The sequence below is a fragment of the Lagopus leucura genome, unplaced genomic scaffold (assembly GCF_019238085.1).
Source record: "Lagopus leucura isolate 7727_CA_CO unplaced genomic scaffold, USGS_WTPT01 Super-Scaffold_73, whole genome shotgun sequence".
Lineage (NCBI taxonomy): Eukaryota > Metazoa > Chordata > Aves > Galliformes > Phasianidae > Lagopus > Lagopus leucura.
Genome location: NW_024962252.1, coordinates 71,862,832 through 71,884,058, shown reverse-complemented (window position 1 = coordinate 71,884,058; position 21,227 = coordinate 71,862,832). Strand labels below are relative to the sequence as shown.

Genomic DNA, 21,227 nt, shown 5'->3' with positions numbered 1-21,227 from the left:
CTATCTCAATATCTAAGCTTTAAACCAGAGACAAATTAGGGTCCTTGTGCAAAAATTTATTTGTGCACAAATCCCAAGAGACCTAGGTCTTTAGGCATGGTCCTAGGTGAATAAATGATAGAAATAAAATCCTGTTTCCACAGAGCAGGCCAAGAAGCAAGGTTTTCTGGGAAGCCTGTGGGCTTTCTTTAGGTCAGTCCCTATCAAGAATTCTGCCTTATGCATCATTGGCTAAAATCATTCAAAATTAACAGGAATCCATTTCCAAAACATCATTAAAAAAAACAGGGAATTATCACACAGAGCAAGTCACTAGGAGAAAAAAAGACAATATGTACATTATTTACATAACCAAATGAAAAGACAATGATACAGCAAAAGACAGAGATAAGCTATGCAGTAAGTTGGTGAAACTTTCCTATCTAATGAAATATCTGCAAGCATAGCCCTATAAGGCTTTAGAGGTTCATTCTGGAATTTAGCTACCAGTAGCTCTCACCAGCACAAACTGTTGAAACCCGCCTTGTCCATGCTGATACTTCCAATATGCCTGAAACTACATCAGTACAAACAATGTTATTTTAATAGAGGCTTGAAGTCATGCAGTCGTTGTGAGTAAAACTAGCACTACGAATAACTAAGTCTACAGATACAAGAAAATCAGCAGATCATGCACAAGAGAGCTTACCTCTCACATTCCTGTGGATGTAGGTGTCTATCAACTGGCAGCCTCTGCAAATGAGGCCACTAGTCCATCTACTTCTACATCAATTCATCAGTGAGCCTTTGCTTATACAACCACCACTTTCTGAGTAAGCATAACCAAATCAGGCAGTAACACTTCCTCTACAGATTGTTCATCTAAGTTTACTTGGTTTCTAGGAGGCCCAGCCTCTGAATTCATCTGTATTAAAATCAACCATCCTGATTGGATTAAAAGCCCTTACCCTTTTGTTGCTCCCTTCTTCAAAGAACTTGCACCCTTCTGATTAAAGCTACAGATTTAATTACTCCATAAAAACAATCATGCTAATCAGACTTCAGCACAACTAATCTTCTCCAACTGAATTCACCCTAGTTTCCTATTTTATCTCATTTTCACATATGCCTTTTAGAAAATGAAGGGCAAACACACACACAAAACCCACTCAAAACAAAACAACAAATGAAGAAGAACAATAAACAGAAAAATCCCCGTTCCTCCCAAACTTACAGGAACACAAGTCAAGAGGGACTCTACCATACACTTCATTCATGTCTCCATTTTCCTTCAAAGGTCTAAGTGGCCTGCTAATCCCTGATGTTCATTCTCTTTCCACTTAAAAGTCCCTACATGCGCAGACCGCCCACAGTAATTTACTCTGCATAGGCTAGTCTCCAGGGAAAAGGCATCAATTTGTAACCTAAACACTGTTTTTGTGTTTGTTTTTTAATACATATTCCGCAACTCCTTTAATCTTTCTTTTATACGTAGTTTTATACAACACAAACATCTCAATCTTCCAACACAAGACATGCTTTCTGGAACTAAGATCACTTCCCAACAATCTCTTTTTCTGGTCCTCCTCCCTCTCATTCATATCTTTCTTTAAATATGCCCCAAAGTAGACAATATTCAAACTGAGATCTCATCTTCTCTCTCAACAGCATATCTGCATTTTTCTTTTAGTATCATAACATAGTTGGCTTATGTTTAGTTTGTGGTCTACTAAAGACTATCCTCTTTAGTGAAGAACAGTTGCCTAGCCAGTTATTCTACATCTTCTTCATGACTACTGCCTCCGCAGCAAAGCCTTAAAACTCACTGCCTCGCATTCTATTAATTGCAAACACTGTAAGTTGTGAGGATAATTTTAAATTTTAATCTGGGCCTCTTCACTATGTGGGTTTATCAGCACCTACAGATATAATAAGCATACATTTGAATCATTCATAAAAACATCATGTTGCAACAGAGATAACTACAGCCCTAGAATTCCTCCTGCTATGTCTTTCCAGATTAATAGAGGTTAAAAACTCCAAGTTGCTACTTCTTGAAGTAGTTTGAATTTTGAAACAACTTTCTGCTTGGAGGTAACTAATAGGAGTGAGTAAGGAAACATGAATATACTGCATAATATAGATACGTTATTGAATGACAAGAAAAGTTTGGAAAACGTCAGCTATACATAACACAAACTGAGGAGAAATAAAATAATAAATAAAAACCAGAGGACTGTCAGCCATATTTCCTTCTGACTTTCTCAAGATAAGAAAATCATCTGAGGATACCTTTTCATCTCCCTTGCTATAAACACTTTTTCTCATGTGAATTGTATGGATAAATAATACACTAGCAATGAGCATTCCTGAAGGGGTGTTAGTTGTCCTTTAATGTAAGCACAGACAGGGACAGACTGAATACAGTGTCTTTTCCTCCAGGTATCTTCCATTTGTCTAGCACACCACAGCCACAAAAGTGCTTATGAATGAAAAGAACCCAAATTCCTGAAATTATTTTTGGTTGTTGACTGCCTTAAATCTTGACAACCTTTCCCTGCATAATATCTTGTCAAATGGATCAAGCTAGAGTAAATCATATTAACAAAGAAATACCTCCAACTATAAACCATTAAAGTACGTGTGCATTATACTGAAATGAAGCCAACCTAATTATAAATAATTGAAGGATAAAATTAACTGTGAAAACAAACAGCTGTACCAGCACAGCTAGAAGGGGCTGCTGAAGTCACCCAATTTGGAGCTGCTCTCTAATTTGAGCAACTGGCCCCAGACTCCAGTTATTATTTTGTTCTATATCAGCCTGTGAGATTACAAAGGCCTTTTATCAACCAGCAACCTTCACCCCTGTTAAGGTACTTGAATATTAACCAAGTCATTTCTCAGTAGTCTTTTTTGATCGAAGTGAACAGGGGGAATTCCTCATGTGGTGATGGTGGGGGAGTAATTTTAGGCCTTCAAATATTGCTTTCTCTCCTTTGAACCCTCTCCAATTTTCCAACAGCCTTTTCAGAGCAGATCAGAATTAGTGACAACGTTCTCATGCAGCATACACTCCCTCGCAGCACACACAAAGAAATAAAATAACTTCTTCCTTTCCATCATTTCTCCTCATTTATAAACAAGATCAAATTTCTGTGTCTATCTTCACCATCTTACAACAGGAATTTTCCAGTATTTACAAGCTCTTTGATAGTAGTACTGCACAACAAACCCTTTAAGATTTCTTCTGCTGATATAACAAAAAACAGTTCTCCAAGCAGAATGAATTTTATTACCAAAGTTAGCAATTTGTTACCAGAGTCATTTGTAGCTCCTATGTGAGTTACCCCATCCATTTTTTTAAGGATGGAGATAAGCATATATTCATCTAATCAACAAATCTGGCCAGCACAGCCAATGGTAGTGGCCATTTGTATGCCATTTGTACAGTAAGATTCTATTCTTTAGGGGAAAAAAAAGGCTTTCCAAGCTATTGTTCTCCAGAAAGTAAGCTGGATTTACGTTCTTCAGCATAAAATGCAAGGCCATAACTCAGAAAGAGAAAACATTCTATCTGAATGTACTCAATCACCTTCTTCATCAATACACATCCTTAGTCTCCATGATCTGCACATTTGAACTGCAATAATTTTATTTGCAGACTGCTCAAGAAAACACCATAAACCCCAGTGCTGTATAAGACTGTTGGATGATTTTAAATGAAATACATTCCTTTCTGATGCCAGTGTCCTCCTGACATTTACTCTAAGATTCTCAATGTGTTTAATATGTTCTTTGTTGACACTACAGAGAACTAAAGTTTTAACAATTTGGCTGTGAGGCAATACTGAGTCAAATGCCTTATACATTGTGTTGTTTTCTTTTTGTTTTCTTCTTTTTTTCTTTTTTTTCTTTTTTGGCAGTTGTGTTTTTGACCACTCATTAGAATGTTTTTAAAAATATCCATTAAAAAAGTACCCAGCCTTTTTGGCCCAGGCTGTTTGGCCACAGCCTTCTTCTAGGTTTGAAAACTTCACATCTTTTCTAGAACAATAAAAACCTCTTGTCTTTTCTTCTCTAGAGACAAACATTTAAAGAGCTCACTGGATTCTGCTGGTCTGCTCCATAGACTGAAGCAGCTCTCTATTATATTCTTCTTAGCTTTGCTAGCTGGTACATTCATACGCGTGGATTTAATACTATATAGTTCAACTTTATTGTTGGCTTTCAAAAATTGGGCGACCATTCCAATTTAGGCATAGGTACATGTCTATACAAAGTCCTAAATGCTTCTTAACTCATGCAGTCTGTGAAGGTGGGGTTATGTTATATCAGCCAGGTTGTACACTGAAGCATGGTCACCTTTCCTCCTATAAAGCCAGCACATAGAATGAGCAAACAGCCAGGGATCATAAACTCACAGGCCACAAGACAAAGAGGCTTAAAAATCTTGTCCATGAGTTCCCTTAGCACTATAAAAAAATTGCCAAAAAGGTACAAAAAAACCCACACCTCTAGAACCAAGCCCATCTGCCACCTAAAAGATTGGATAACCACTCTGGCTGAAATTTCACCAGTGAAGAGAGAGGAAGGTTTAGTCTTTACACAGAGAAGCTCCCTGATGCACAAGACATGTTCACCTGAGTGCTGTTAGAAGAATCAGAAGGAGCAGGACTGCCCCTTTGTAATTCTGAGCAGCTTACCTACATAGCTTTCTCCTTTAACACAGAGGGTGCAGTTCTCCAGCCAAGCTCAGCTCTCAAAGCTGGTTTAAGAAGTTTCCGCCCTTGTTTCCTCTCTGTTTGTTTCCAGATCCGCACTGCAGTTCCTTGTACTCTCAGCATGCAGGCAGATCTACAGCCACACTGCAAACTGGGCACAGCAGCAGTTCTCCCCACTGACTCAGTTTACAGTAAAGGCTTGCAAACAGCTGCAGTGTGACTGCTGGTAACACTTCCAGAGAGAGTTCAAGCCCAATATAACTTACTGTCAAAGACATTCTCCTCCCACCATCCGCGTGCACACACTTGACCCCTTATAAGCCAGCTCGGATCACTGAACTGGATGAAAACTAACTAGGAAAGGGGTTTAAGATCACCTGGCTGTGAATGGGACTGCTACTTCCAGCTGCAGCAAGTCATTTGAGCTGCTCAGAGAGAAAAGGGTTCCGGCAGAAGGGACAAGCAATTCTTAACCAACACTTCCGAAAGACAAAATGTCCATGGATTTTTTTTTACTCACTTCTGATGCAAAAATGACTTGCTACTTCCACTAGTGTCTATCTTCGGGTTCCTAAAACTGGCATAATCTAAAAACAAAGTTTTTTTCAAGATATTTTTAATAGTTTATTATTACTATTGCTTTTTTAAATAGATCTCTAACATTTCCTTAACTGGCAGCTCCTGACAAAAGGCAACCTAAAAATAATACCATCTTACACGATCCCATTCAACCCAACTCCAGCCCTTTACCCACCTCTCCTCCAATTCTCAAATGCTCTTCATCTCTAAGGTAAATATTCTTTATCGTCTCCTTGAAACACACAAGTGACACAGGCATATTACAGTCACCAGTTCTGTTTTTATTCAATTTCTCAAGTGTTTCACTTGAAGTATTTACCATCTTAAAACAGCTGATAAACTCATTTAAACCAAACTTGAGGGCCAGAGAACCCTCTATATACAAAGGTTAATTATGAAGTAGAGGTACAGAACTACAGAGGAAATTTGCACAGGACATACTTGTTGCACTGCATTGGAAAGGATGCATTCTCTGCTCTGTTGCAGTTCTGCCTTCTCCAAGGAGCAGAATGGCCATCAAGATGAGATCAAAGAGCATGGGGATAGGACAGAAGGAAGGAAGGAAATTATTCAATGAATTCATTACAAAAGCTTTCAGTAAATTTCTTATTTGGTCTAAATCATGCTCTTCTTAAGGAATGGGGGTGAAATCACAGAGTTAATAAGACTTTAAAAACTGGTCATCCGTATGCAGTGCAAAGTAGATTGTTAACACAGGTAAACTAAGTGATTTTGTTTTACTGCCCTTACAAGAAACATAAGGGAAAATGTGGAAATTACTTTACTACAAGCTTAAACTATACTTCTAACAGAAAAAAAATGCTACTATTTGAAGGCAGTTTCAGCGGAGGTAAGAGTAAGTAACAACCAAAATACACATTATATTCTGTCTCTGTTCTGCAGCATGTCAGCAACGCCTGTGACTTGCCCCAGCTGATAGGGCTGCATCACATTGGACAGCAGCTCAGTGTTCCCCATTTCCTCTTCACATCTCTTTTTGACATGTGCTCAGTTCTGTCAACTTGAGTTGCTTATACTATATCGATTCGACTTTTTTCCTGAAATATATCAGATAGCATTGGACTGCATTCACTTTCTGTGCCAACAGTTGTATTTCACATACTGCACTTAAAACCAGGCAGAGTTAAGCAAGTCTAATTTGAAAGAACTGAATATACTCAGTACTTCTTTTTTCCAAGTTTGGAAGCACTACAGAGATATACTGGCAGAATATTCAGAGTGGCACTGTGCCAGTTCAGTTTGACTGATTAGCAGCTGATATTTCTTTCAAACTGTAAACCCCACATATCTAATTAAGCTGATGGAAATACTGCTGTCCCAGGTCCCAGGAAAACCACCTTCTTGACACTTGGGGTTTTAGCTCAGCCAGTACTCTGCTACTTTCTCCCCATTACTGCAGCTATATTTCCAAAGATAAGCACGTGTGTATGACACAGCTTAAGCCAAATGGCATATGAGATGACAGCATCTGTACACAGAGATTGGACCTTGAGCTTGCACGTGCAGGCAGCATGACAGAATAATTAAAGGGTCAGAAAAAGATGCTGAATCCAATGAACTCAATCAGACCTAATGTACTGCAACTCCTGTTCTTTAGCAGCTTTTTGAAAAGGCATTTTGCACACGTTCTTGTTCTCTGTGCTCTCTGCAGGGGCTCCAGCTCAGGATTTTGCCCTGAGACTGTAAAAGAACATAAATCCCTGTGTTTAAAGGTCAATATTTCAAAGTGCTCCAAAATGCACATTTTGTTTTCAGAAGTAATGTCAAGGGAAAGAGTATTGGCGGCAAAAGAAAACTTCTAGTAGGCAGTCACATTAGAGTAATGTAATCATGACTCACGCTCCTCACCCATTTCCTGACTAGGGTTGTGCATGATCAAAAGAACATCAGCCACAGTAATGCTGCCTCTTGTTAATGTTAGCTAGCCTGAAAGCATTACAGGCTACCAGCAAACAAACTCATTGCAGAATATCCTATTTAAAGCCTGGCATAAATTGACAATGACAAATGCAGTGGTGTAATACCATACTCAACGAAAACAACAACTTGCCCTTGGTGAAAATAGCAAGTTACGACTTTTTATGATGAGTTCTCCTATCTAAATAAAATCTCACACACTTTAAAAGACTGTAAATCACTGAGATGCAAAGGGAGAGGAACACCCAGTTGTTTGTTAGTCTGTAAGGAAATACATGAAGCACAGACCTTTTGAAGAAGATCATAGTAAACTTCTCTAAAACTAATCTCTCACCAGAAAGATTGGAAAAGAGCACACACGCTGGGCCTAAGCAGTTTTCACTGTCCAAGAGAGACGCTGCAAGAGGCAATTTCTGTCTCAAGGTTCAGTTGTGTTCAGCAGGAGTAAAGTGTGTGCTTAATTATGCAAATTGATGTTCATTTGTATAAAGAGCTCTTCAGCTGAAAACAAATTTCAGATCCTTCTTGGGATGTTGGTCACATTTAATTTGTTCGACACCCACATTAATGAAAAACCAAAAATTAATCAGATGCTTCAACAGAAACTGGGCTAGACTTCAGGTAATGCAGATGATGACACCTGCAGTCCTCATCGCCAAGCAGGGGATGAGTTCACACTTCTCCCTCCCTCCTACCCTCAGGGGAGAGGTTCACTCTCCTCTACAAGTGCCAACTAACTGCTAACTATGCTCAGCAGCAGCCTCCATGTTCCTCATGCAGCCTCCTACAAGGGATATCAAAGGCAAGAGAAAGCCTGAAGCTGACCATTAATTATATCACCCATTGCCCATACCACTGTCCGTACAATTTACAGTGACCAACAGGAGCATTCCACATCCAGCACACTGAGAAGACTTATACTGCATTTCTGATAGCCAAATTCCACCTGAAATAAATAACTTGACTTTCATTAGAGCCTCAGCTTGCCTCTCACAAGCAGCATTTTAGGAGAAACAATCACACAAGGCAGAAGGTACACTTAAGTCTGGCTAAATGAACACCAGCTAACTACACTAGGCCTATACTTTATCTAGGTGCACTAATTACTTCATGGTTGAGAGAAACTAATTCTGAAACCAACCAGGCACACATTAAGGCCTTTACATGGCATTGCAACACTTGCTGCAAGACTGTTACAACTCTGCTTGGTCATCATACATTTTATTTACACACCTGTAACAACAAAGAAATGAGGTGCTGCAATCCCTGTGGGCATGGATGCACCTCTCCCTTGACCCAAGCGTGAGTTGTTACCACATGCTCTGAGTAGCTCCTGTACCAATTCACATACCTGGGATGGAAGGCACTGGGGTGTAGGCAGACTAATAAAATAATGTTATTCTGAGACCTACTTCACCACGTAAAGGGCACATTTATTTGCTTAATCCTTTAATAGGTAGGTGAGATGAACTCCTGCTTTTACTGACAGCTATTTGAAAGACGTTTCTAATGGCTCCTGCAAGCTCCAGGGAGTCAAAAGTCAAGTCATGGGAGGAGTGACATATCGTTCAGTATGGTTTACTATCCAACTGACATTTAAGGAAATGTGACACATGGTAGAGCCCAGGACAGACACCCACAGAACTAACAACAACTTCTGCTCAAACACTGAAGGGAAAAAAACAAACACCAAGCCTCAGAAAATAAAAGCAATGTAAAGACAGTGAGAACCCAAGCCACAGCCCTGGTATTCCTGATGTGTTTACAGTAGGCAAGTGGAGCACAAATTGAGATTAATTTCTTGGTCCTGAGAGCTAATAGAAATCATATCCAGGCATAATATCCCCCATTTCATACTGTAATAATGCAACAGGATTGTCTTAATTTAAGGCACAGCATAGCTTTCTCTTATAAAAGACCAAGCTGTTTCTTATGACAGAAATAGCCTCTGCAGAAACACAGGGAACCTACAGTCTTTAGCTATTAAAATTACTACTGAAGTTTTATATGCCTGTTTTTTTCTGTTGCCTCCTCTACCACCATTATTCAGTATTTTCTACTCTAATGGATTAACCATTTTTTGCCAAAATCTCTGTAAACATTCAGTTTTGAAGTTAAAGATGAGTAATTTCTCTATATTATGAGAAAATACTCCTTTCCACTTGAGTCAATATACAGCTTTACAGCTATTCAGAACCCATTTAACTGCGTACATGGCCTTTGAGTGAATAGCAACAGAATTTTCCTTGTTCAGAACTCAATGAAGCTTTAGAGAAATATGATTTTCTTTTTGTGTTATTTAAATCCGGTCAGAACACAAAACATGCTAAATATAGGTTATCCTACAGTAACTCAAATTTATATATGTCCTGAAACAGAAATCCTGCCACAGGAATTTTAAGCTTTTGCCATTCCTGAAAAGACCATAATTTGTTCACTTTAGAGAATGAAAGTAGAAACAATTTAGGATGCAAAGTGAAGAGAGACCGAAAGAACCATGAAAAAAATAAAGAAATATTTACACTAGTAAACCAAAAGTCCAGATTCAACTGATTACCAGCTTGCTGTATAAGAGCCAACTTTCATTAGTGTCCAGGCTCCCAGTTTAATCTCTGCAGCCATGATTAGGAAAGCTCACACCTTCCCAGGTGTTCCACCCTGTCCGCAACGGGGCAGGCAGTATCAGCCAGCATACCAACACAGGATGAAAGGGCATTACCTCTCGAAACAAAATTACGATATTTTTGTTTATAAAATTGAGAACGGCTGAAAATTCAGACAGATATTTAACCTACCTTGAATTTTGGTTGTTAAACTCCTGGTGACTTATTTTCCAACAATATGAACTAAATGTTGATTTAGAACTTGACCACGCCTAATAAATAATGAAATTCCCTTCACACCTCTTGCTATTTACCTTTCTCATGTAGAAGAAGATACGGAAAGCTTTCCTGTGTGTTTTTCCAGACACCAAAATATTCTTCCTGGACTATCCACTGAAAGGTTGCCATTTACTCCTTGTTCAGACTTACCACTCATATCCTCAGAAGAACATGGGAAGAGTTTACCAACATAATAAACATCTTGGTTCACATGCTTCATTTAGAAAGAAACAACTCCTCACCCTAGGAAGTGCAATGAACTCCCATTCCTGTTCCTTCTGCTAACACATTCCCTAACTAAGTGCAAGAAGCAACCATGAAACTAAAGTAACTTTTTGAAACACACTACCATATAGCAGCCACTGATTACTCTTTTCAGATCGCTTAAAAGTACAATCAGGTTTACTCTTTGAGAAACTTTATTCCCATCTTCTCTCTCTGTTACCAGTAATTAAATGATCGTAATTATTACAGGCAGTAACTACTTTAAATCAAATCAGAATTAGGGCTTTTGTTTCACTAAACAGATTAGAAGATGACAAAAACGATACAACTGCAATGGAAGAAGGACAGTTTGTACAACACCCAACAAAGGCATCTCCTCTTCTAGCCAATGGGATCTCAGAGCAGGTCAAATACGATTTCTTACACACCAATTTAATGTGCCTGACTTTGTTGAAATTTTTACCTATCTGTACATAGTAAAGAGTGATGACAGTCACAGTCACACTGAGGATGTTCCATATAGAAGTTGTGGCATATCTTTCTATTATGAGATATGACTTGTGTAGGCATTCTACTCGGCAGAAGGACTTTCAACCTACCTTCCCAATGGAAGCTTTTTTAAATCTTTAACTTTAATTTATCCATTGCAGTTGGAGAATTACTCTAAAATGACCTGCACTGGAAGACTGAGGATCATAGGGAGGAGAGGAAATGAGAGGAAAAATGTGATTTGCTGATATGTGATCATCAGCATGGCCCATGAACATCAGAAAGCTGCTCAACCTTTAACAGTAGCCAAATTCACACATTCAAGTTTAAAATTTTAACTAAATCACACAGGCCACACTTTTATGATGGAAGATATGTGCTCAGAAACAGTAACAAAGTTTTGCAGGCCAGGACAGACAAGCAGCTGAAGCAGATCTTCTTTTGCTGCGGTCAAAAGGTCTATTGCAACCCCTCACTGCATAACAGAGCAATGACAAGGGAGAGGAAAATTCTGTATTTGGCCATTATTATGTCTGTTCCTGGTAGCCAACATTCCAGGAGGATGTCACTAAAGAAAAGAGCCATGACTCTAGATAATTTACAGAAACAGACCCACGGAAAATTGAATCTGCTCAGCTACTTTGAAAAGGAATTGATGAGTTGATCATGGGCTGTAACTAACTCATATGGAATAAAAACATAATAAGAGAGTACATCCAGCTCCCAGCCACTGAATTATGCTATTATGTATGTTTGCTAGCATGTAGCTAGAGAAAGCAAAGGAAGAAAGAAAATGTATCTTCTCTGAACAATAAGAATGTTTTACCAGGGCTTGTAGTGGATTCTCTTTTTATTTATTAATTCATTTATTAACTTTAACATTTTTTTCCCCACAAACAAACTGCTCATGGTCTAGTTCAAACAGTTCAGGGGCCACATTGACACAGAACGTGGTAACTATTCAGGAAAGGTCTATGGCTTGTGATGGACACGTTCCCTACTGTCTGTTAGGGCTTTTAACATTGAAGGTATGAATAGTATTTTCCCTTTATGAAATATGTGACCTTTCTCTTAAGGATTAAATATTTTGGAAAGTACTTGTATCTAGAAAAAGCCATACTAATTTTCTTAGAGCCCTTTTGTCCACAAATTATGTTTTCTTGGCCATAAAGATAATTATGAAGGCTGAAAGGGTAAATTTCCTAAAAGTTATCAAAATAGAGTACTCATCAAAACTGCTGTGCTTGGAAAGTTCTAATCTTTCAGCAGAAAATAGTAAGAAAACAAACAAACAAACAAAAAAAACCCAACTGTGTTTGACACTGCTTTCAAATCCTGCACAGAAAATTGAATAAATTATTTCCTGTCGAATTGTCACAAACAGTTTGAGTTCTACAAGCTTTAAAAGCTGTTTCTCCTCTGATGCAAGCAGAAGGGTGCCCATTTCACAACTTAGCCTATTCAACGTGAACAAGGAAAATGTAACATTTTAAAAGATCAACTTTCAAAAAAAAAAAAAGAACTCAAATTCATGATTAAGTGAATTCATTCTATGTCCAATATTAAATACTCAGTTCTGGAGAAAAGAACAACAAAAGATAAGATGCAGCTTCATTTACTTTCAATCAAGAGAAAGTGAGTTAACATTTGAATTTTAATACACTAGAAATACCTCTTATTTTCAAGCCTGATTGAAATTCATGAGGTTCACCTGGGCTCAGCTCTAAAGCTTGCCCAGCTCCCTCTGTAGACACCCCTTCTCTTCAGCATGTTGACTGCACCACAGAGCAGCCAGAGACCAGAAATTCAGAAAGTCTGGCAATCAGTGATCGCAACAGAAAAGAAGAACCATCAGCCCAAAGTGAGAAAGGTCAGAACCTGTGTATAAGAACTAAGAAAGCAAAACCAGGAGACAACATACAGTGGAAGCGAGGAAGAGATTGACTGTCATGCACAGATACGCAAAGAAGGTTTGATACAGGAAAATCAAGTAGAATTGAGCAATATAAGTTAATTCCATGTTTAGAGTGCTTATTTGGGCACTGAAACTCGTTTTCTTACAATTTTTTCAGTTTCATGAAGATAAAATCTTTGTATTTTCAGAAACCATGTGAATGCACTTAAAAGATTTGCACTTTAGTGGGTACGCTTCTCACCACTGGCAGTGTCAAAAAACTTCCAACACTTCTGTCATCAATCCATTACTTGCCACTCCTGTTTCTTTCTCCTCTGTATATCCCAATAATCCAGCTCTTATTCAACACCACAAAATACATCGTATACAATGGATTTTCTTCTGCCAAACTAGAGGCATTGTTGTAGTCCCAGGGTAAAAAAAAACTACAACTAAAAATGAAGTTAATTATCAGACAAAAACATGAAAGCCGCATGGAGCATTTGCTACTTGATTATCACTTTCACTTGGAGAAGTAATGTTTCTTCTTATCTATCTCATAAATTCCTTTAGGAACTCCTACAGATTCCTAACCTACTTGGGCTCTTCCTATTGTAACTTTTCTTCCTCAGGACCAGAAATAACTATTTTTAAGAGAACTGTACAGGCCACTCTGCCATAAAACAGATGCCTTTGTTTTCTTTGCTGTTGACTTTAGTGGATCTTATCTAAAAGATTCTGGAGACTGAGATGGGTTTTCACCCTGCCTGAGGGTATATGCAGACAAAAACAGCTGTACAGAAAAACAGAAACAGCCTCCCTCCTCAACTAAAACCATACAGTGCAAGTAGAAAAGGACACACAGGAAGAGAGGAGCTGCCATACAAATTACTGGCCTACTCTGTCAACAGTCTTGTCCCTAACAATCAATTTGCTGTGTTGTCTTCTCTGTACTACTAATTATTTCTCATATCACTAAGAAGCAAAGAGTAGACGTGGTAACATTAACAATCCAACCTATTCAATTCAGTTTTTTCTCAAACTGATTAGATGCCAGAATTCTCTTAATTCTAGGCAAGAAGTAAAATCTGAGCAATGTATTACTAGAAATCCATATTTTTGTGGCAACAGGAGTTCTAATGACATGCCAGGTGTATTGTACATTATAAACTGTGCACACATAAAACAACAGCTCACAAGAGACAACTGATCAGTTGTGGCATTTTTTGGAACAGGGAATGCCATTCATTTTGTAACTGTTGTAAGCAACACCTCTCCTCCCCTTTCCATCTTTCACCCCAAAATGTTTGCTTGGACTGCAGTAAAATACAATTCCATATGTCCACATATCCTCTGTGTGGGCACACTGCTCCATTCTCCATACTCCCATCTGTTTTTTCAATATCCAAGCAGAAAAATGCTGCTCACAGAAAATGCAAGCAGTGCCCCCAGACACACTGCATCTTACCTTCAGTGGCTATTTTTCCAAGGTCATGTGCCTGAGAGAAATGAGCAAGCAAAGGACCAGCTTAAACTTAACGAAGGGCAACAATCTCTTGCACCTGAAGAAAGAACATGTGAGCTGCATCTGACACGCAGGTCCATCAATAGCACTATTCTTTTATTTCCCCATTTCACTCACCATGTAGCTCTCTGCTACTGTTTACGTCTTTCCTGAGTTGGGGTAACCCCTAACATTCTTCCTAGGAGCCATGCATCCTCAAAAGAAGGGAGACAACAAATCCACATAGCCACATACCATTCCACAAATGAACAAATCATGCAAAAGCTGAAGAAAAGTGCCTTTGCGCCTCAGTGCTGGGCAAAAACAGCATGGCTGGCCTTCACAATAAACTGCAAAAGGCAGAATCTGCACTTTCTTTTTCTACCTCTCTCACTGTGACACGTGCAGCTTTTGGCATCAGTGATGCTTTTGCATTATTTTTTACATTTACAGAAATAGTACTCTCAAAAAATGAGTCTTACTAATGCTTTAAAATGTTACACAGCATGAAAATCAAAATTGATTAAGCTATATTTTGATATCTGAACCATAAGAAGATGGACCTAACAGATCTCTCAGGATAATTTTTAAACAAGAGATTATGCTTTAGTTCCCAGAAGGCAGCTTAATCAAATCCAAAAATAAAGACTGAAAATTAATACTGATGGCCATTCCCCAACAGAATTCTTAATTAAAAACAATGTCAGAATATCTGAATAAGGTGCTTTTCCTTAAAAGTGGTCCATAACATTGAAGACAGTATTTGTGGTGTACATCTCAAGCAGAGGAAAGAGAAAAAGCAGAACAAAAGATTCACCTCAAGCCCCATTACAACTTGGACTAATGTTTGGCCAAACTTCAGATCTAATTTATCCAAATCTGATGAGTAAATAGAATTAAAAGTTAAACCTAATCAAAGTATACACCAAATCAGATTAACTGAGACAAAAAGATAAAGTTGTGGTTTCTAGAATATACTTAACATCGTCATGAAAAAGATGTATATGTAACTGCTCACACTCTATTTAGGTCTTAACTAGAGCTGGAAATAAATATACAAGAAAGAAGGTATGGAATCACTTCCTAATCACAATGGATTCAAGAATATAATTTTAAAGGTTAGATCCACTAAGTATTAGAATCAAGAGGAACATTAAAAATTGTTCTGCTGTTGCAAGGGTTTTTTAAGGTTCTAACTTGAAGTATTGTTTTTTTAAAATGTAAAAGCTCTCTTAATGAAAAGAATCCATTAGTGCTGCTAAGCACTTCATGAAAATAAATATGGGGAAAATTAAACAGAAAGACAAGAATGTAAATGTGGGAAAGGAAAAAAAAAAAAAGACAAAACAGCAACTTTGGCACTGTCTTCTTGTACTTACTTGGTATTATTGTACCACTCAAGCATTAAAAAAAAAAGAAGTCTACTAAATGTCTATTATACTGGAACTGACTCAGTCATACAGCTTGAGAGAACTATGCTCTTAAAACTCAAGGGGGTGCTTTATTAGAACTGGAGGAATAGAGTCAAAGGGAAAGGTAGGAAATCCAAAGATTATGTTACTTGTGCAACCACTAGTTGAATCTTTCACATCTACATTGGAACACTGTCCAGCACAACCAAAACGGCTATGACAGAGCAGAACCTTCAGCCTTAGTTCATCATTTCAGATGCATCCTTTCTTTTGCTACTTCTCACCTCATTCATCCCATGTACTGTCTGAGGCAAGAGGGCTAGAAAAGCCCTCATGTATCTATCATCATATTCCCCAGATATTTTTTTTTGTTTTAGGTATACTTGCTTTTGCCATCATTAGCAAGCTTTTCACATTGGCTTTTTGGATTTGTTTCACTTCACTGTTACACTATGAAGGTTTTTTTACCAGGGAAAAAATAATTTTCAGACGAGGAGTTTGCTCGTTGGCTATTTTTATGATAGCTTCTAATATTTTAGAGAAGGAAAAAAAACCCAAAACATTTGGAATAAAGACTCAACACCTGTTTCCTTTGTTTAAGGCACGATACAAATATTCGGATACACAAAAATTTCTACAGCGCAACAGTGAGAACCAGACTTGAAACATCTGGTATTTCAAAGGAACAGATTAAATAATAATAAATTAAAAATACACCAAACACTACATTTTAGACTTCCCCAGCAAAGACAAGAAAGCTTTATTTTTAGACACTTCTCTAAAAAATAACTTTAAAAAGTAAAAATTACCTTTTAACTACATCTAGACAACCTCGCAGAGATGTGACTAAGCAAGTCGTACTAAGAAGTGTTTCAGTGACCACACCTTGTCATCTGCACTTGTATCTCTACAGAAGACCAGCTGCTGTTTGCACATAACTACAGAGAAGTTCACTTAGATCATTATGAATAAGCCCCAGCACAGTAACTCACTACATCATCCCATTTCACTTCTTATCTAACTTGTTCCACCTTGACTTTTATGATGGAAATCGAAGCAGTGCATAAAACTGGATAAGCTTTCCTCTACTATTCAATGAGCAACATTAACACAACATTTACAAAGTTAAGTTATAAGCTGTTGAACCACACAAGGTGAAGACTGAAGCCCTTTATGTGGCACCTTGGCACCAATGAGATACGACTCATCATGTTTTAAAAGTATTGTGCAACTTGCATAATTTCAAATATAACAATATTTCAAATTAGATTTGCTAAACATACTTTCAATAAAATAGTCTCACAAAAAGAACTGCTATGGTCATGAAGATAAGTTTTTAACTATAACTTTCACATTTTCAGAGCTTCAGGTATTAAACTGCACTACTCTAATATGGGCATGGCCATAAGCCTGTACATGGCTTATCTCTCACATCAAAAAACAAAAACCACCCCACAAAAAAGAATGAAACACACTCAACAGTTCAGTAAGCTCTCAGAAGAAAAAACGTCCAGTCGATTATAAAAATTATTGATTAACTGTGCTTCTGTGCACTTAACTAGTGACTGAATCATAAAACAAACATTTCTTCCCACACCTGACTATTCCATAAATGTCAATGAAACCCAAGTGATGGTGTAAATATACCCTTGTCAACTTGGCCAACACTGTCTACTTGTAATCGTCTCACATCATCTTGGCAGAGTGATTTATGAAGCTCTGTGTCTTGATTTAACCCTTAAACTATGAAGAAGTTGGTTCCAACCACTCCTACTACATTCTTCCCACTGCAGTCACCATGATGGATCAATATCATTGCTAAAAGAATGCTGAATACTGTAAAATACTGTATGTAAGAATTATATTCATGAATGTCATCCAGAACTCTCTTATTTAGCACAGCACTGGAAACATATCTTCTCTTCAGCATGAGCTTTACCTGGGCTCTTTCTCACTTGCAGCATCTAGTTCTGTCATTCAGCTTCACACAAAAGCCTCCCCTGGTTGGTGGCGCTTCACATCCACTCTCAATAGTCTACCCAGCGATATCCATCAGAACCAGCTGCATGCTTTCACTGGCTAGCAACTGGGCTGCTTTGCAGTGAGAAGAAATCCTTTAAAAACAGTCTAACCATCTAACCATCTAACACCTGCATACCGTGCTCTTCTTATCCATATTAAAATTCAGGCCCAAGTTTATGTGGAAAAACACCTTTCTATCACACACCAAAACCATCAAGGTATACCTTCAGTCAAATGCCCCTCTGTGAGTGCTATACTGGTGGGGCTGTGTTATGGATAGCCCTCCCAGTCAGTTTCCTTGTACTGCTGGGAGGGACAGCCAGATAGCTCTTCTGAGATAGCTTCAATCTTGACAAAAGATATTGACTCTGCTGTGATTGCGATAAGAAAAAAAAAAAAGTAGAGAAGTGAGCTTTTTGTTTGTTTTTCCAAAGTTACATTTGTGTGCATTTGCAAAAATGCATGCATTTGCATGCAAAAGCCAAAAGAAGCACTACGTGACTTGGATCTACTGCAACTCTTGTCTGTGAGGGTGAGGAACATGAGCACCTCCGAACCCCCAGGACACCGTGCCAGGAGAAGCAGAGAGAACCTGAAGGCAAGTTCTACACGCAGAAGGAAATTTCTTCTTAAATACCAGCACAGTTCCCTCCCCTACCTTAAACTATTTCTCAAGACTTGGGCAGAGGACCAGAATTTCTTCTAAAGGAGTCACCTAGCTTAGAAGATTACAAACCGAAACAGCATACGTAATTATGAAAAGCTGAGAACAAGACATGTTTTGCCATGAAACATGTCTTTCTCTGGTTACAGCAAAGCTTCTATCAGTGGCTTGGAACAGTTTGAAACACCTCTTTGAAGTCAGTGTGACAGCAGTCAAACGGCGCAGTGCAGAGCCACGCTGCCCCAGGGAACGCGTGGCTCCAGGCTGCCTGTCGGGCGATACCATCTCTTTCCTTTCCAAAGGCACCCAGGCCACCACCTGGCGATGCTGGCTGGCTTGATGCATCACTGAAGAAGGCAGGACTACAGGGGGAGGTAGTTTCAGCAGCCTGATTTTCACTCCTAGGAGTGCACAAGGTGCTGCTGAGAGAACAGGAGTTGGGATTATCTTTCATCTAAGGAGGAGATGGGCCCCATTGTTTCCTTTGCAGATACTGCTGGCTTATGCTGAGGCCAGGAAAAAAATTGCTCCTTTCAGTATTCCACCGACTGGAGAACCTGCTCAGTTCCTCTCCCCTGCACGCTGTAATAAAAAACAAATGTTCAAAGCAAGGAATGCCTTGAATATAGGAATTTTTTGTTACTTTTCTGAACACTTCTACTGAAAGACTATCTTTAACATGCCAAAGAGCTGAAGTGAAGCTTAATGCTAACACTACCATAGGCTGGACCCTTTCAGAACAAAACACTTTAAAAATAAATCCTGGCAACAGCAATCACCTGCTGATAGGCGCTTTTATGTTCAGCCAGCTGCTGAGATGCCACATCTGTCACTTCTTGCTCCCAGTATCGCGCTTTCCTTTTCTGTAGGGAAGGAGAAAATTCTGTTCCTGGCACTGTGCTGAGCATCACGATGCCTTTTTTGGTAGCTCTGTCATTCCTCCAAACATCTGAGCCACCGCACACGGATTTCAGCATTTCTGCTGCTGCCTGCCTCACCAACTGCTCATTTTTTGATGCTCATACCTTAAAGCATCTGTTTCCCCTGAATCACGTTACATATTCATGATCAATACATAACTGAAAATACCAGTCAGTATATAAGCAATTTCACTCCTGGGCACTCTCCCCGCACCCAAATGCTTCTCAAAGGAAAAGATCCAGATCATGTTCGTTTCATTAAACAATCTCATAATAAGCCTTCTTCCTATTTTTAAAGCATAACAACAGTCTACGGTGACGCAAGTCCTAAATTAATTGCTTCCTCTACTTCACTCTCTTTTACATTTCTATCGACGACGAAACGAGCCCCTCTCCTCAATCCGCTGCTCACAGCTCCCCACCGGCGGCCGAACCCCCACCGCCCCGCACCTCCCGCCCGGGACTCTTTGTCTGCGGATAGCCGGAGCCGCTCCCGCTCAGGTGCACACGGACGGACGTATGGAGGGACGGACGGACGGAGGGATGGAGGGCCGGGGGGATGCGCGGCCTCACCCTGCACAAAACGCAGACGCGGTGCGGGGCTGCGCCACCGACACAGGACGGGAAATAGGGACCGGAGAAGCCCGCAGCGGAGACAATGTGAACCCATTATCGGGGGACGAACGTAAGATCTGAATTACGGTGATGCAGAAACACCCCGAGCCATCAAGCAGAACTGCACCCCAACACGAGGATTCATTGATAAATGCCTCCGAAATGCCTCCCCTCCCTAACTCTCCCTCCCGGCTCGCTGCGGGGCCGCCGCCGCCCGCAGGGGAGGCCACCCCGGTTCGGAGCTCCGCACCGGCAGCCGCCCGCCCCGCTCCCCGACTCACGGCTCTGCCGGCGGCTGCCGCCGCTCCTCGCTTCTCGCTCCTCGCCGCGGAGCCGGGCGGGCAGCGGGGCCGCCCCTCCGTGACCGGCACCTCCGAGCGCCCGTCAGCGCGCGGCCGGACGGCGGCGGATCCCCGAGTCCCGGGGGCGCGGCGCGGGGCCGCGAGCGGCAGCGGGAGCCGCAGGAGGCGGCGCTGCCGGCGGGGAGGGCGGGCTGCAGGGAAATCCCGGCGCGGCAGCCGCGGGGCGGGCCGTGCGCGAGGAGCTCGCTGCGAGGAGCTCGCCCTGGCGGTCGCGAGAGCCCAAAGGCCGGCGGAAGGACCCCGGCCCGTCGCGCAGGCTCTTGCTGGCGGCCGGCGGGTCGTCACGTGGGGAGCCCGTGCGTCCTAAGGCGTTGATAACATTTTTACACGCTCTTCGGATGGAGAGCCGAGGTCGTCGCCCTCCCGCAAGCCTGCTCTTCCCAGGTGCCCGTGGGCAGGTACCTGCCCTGCTCCTGGCGGTGCTGCTGACGGGTCGATTTTGGAAAGGTCGTCTTTGGCAGGGTCCCAAAGCATCGAGTGTGCGTTTGTGGAAGCGTCTGATGTGGTATTCGCCTGATTTCAGCTGGGGCATTTTTCTGAGCATTTGAATAATTTTCATTATGTATGGCATTTCTAAGTAAGCATGAACTGTAGATGCATTGTATGTAATTGTATGCATAGTTAAAAATATGTTTACATACTCGCACCTGGGTGAGAGAATATTTCCTTTTACTTTCTTTGCACTGTTAGCATTGGAGTACATCAATGCTAATGCACCTGACCACAGGACAAGCACATTTTCTTTTATGTAGATGCAGTGTCAGGATGCACAGAACATTTCCATGCTAGGCGTGTGCCTCAGCCTGCAGCACCCTTACACACAGTGGTGTCTGTGGGCGTGAAGCTATCTGAACCTTGGAATCACAGAGTGGTTTGGGTTGAAAGGGATCTTAAAGCCCACCCAGTTCCAGCCCCTGCCATGGGCAGGAACACCACCACCAGATCAGGCTGCCCAGGGCCCCATCCAGCCTAGCTTAGAGCACCTCCAGGGACAGGGCATCCTCAACTTCTTGACTTT

General features: G+C 40.5%; 1 protein-coding gene across 3 annotated transcripts in view; it reads right to left on the bottom strand.

The window, feature by feature from the left end:
- Positions 1-20,207, bottom strand: part of CDC42EP3 (CDC42 effector protein 3) — a 28,436-nt gene extending 8,229 nt beyond the window's left edge. The window contains exon 1 of one of the 3 annotated variants that reach the window (XM_042895097.1): positions 20,129-20,207. The gene's annotated coding sequence lies outside the window, so the exon portion shown is untranslated. Of the gene's footprint in view, positions 1-4,685; positions 4,934-20,128 lie in introns of those variants that run through there. The other 2 variants (XM_042895105.1, XM_042895091.1) reach the window with 2 other exon arrangements.
- Between the last annotated feature and the right edge of the window lie 1,020 nt (positions 20,208-21,227).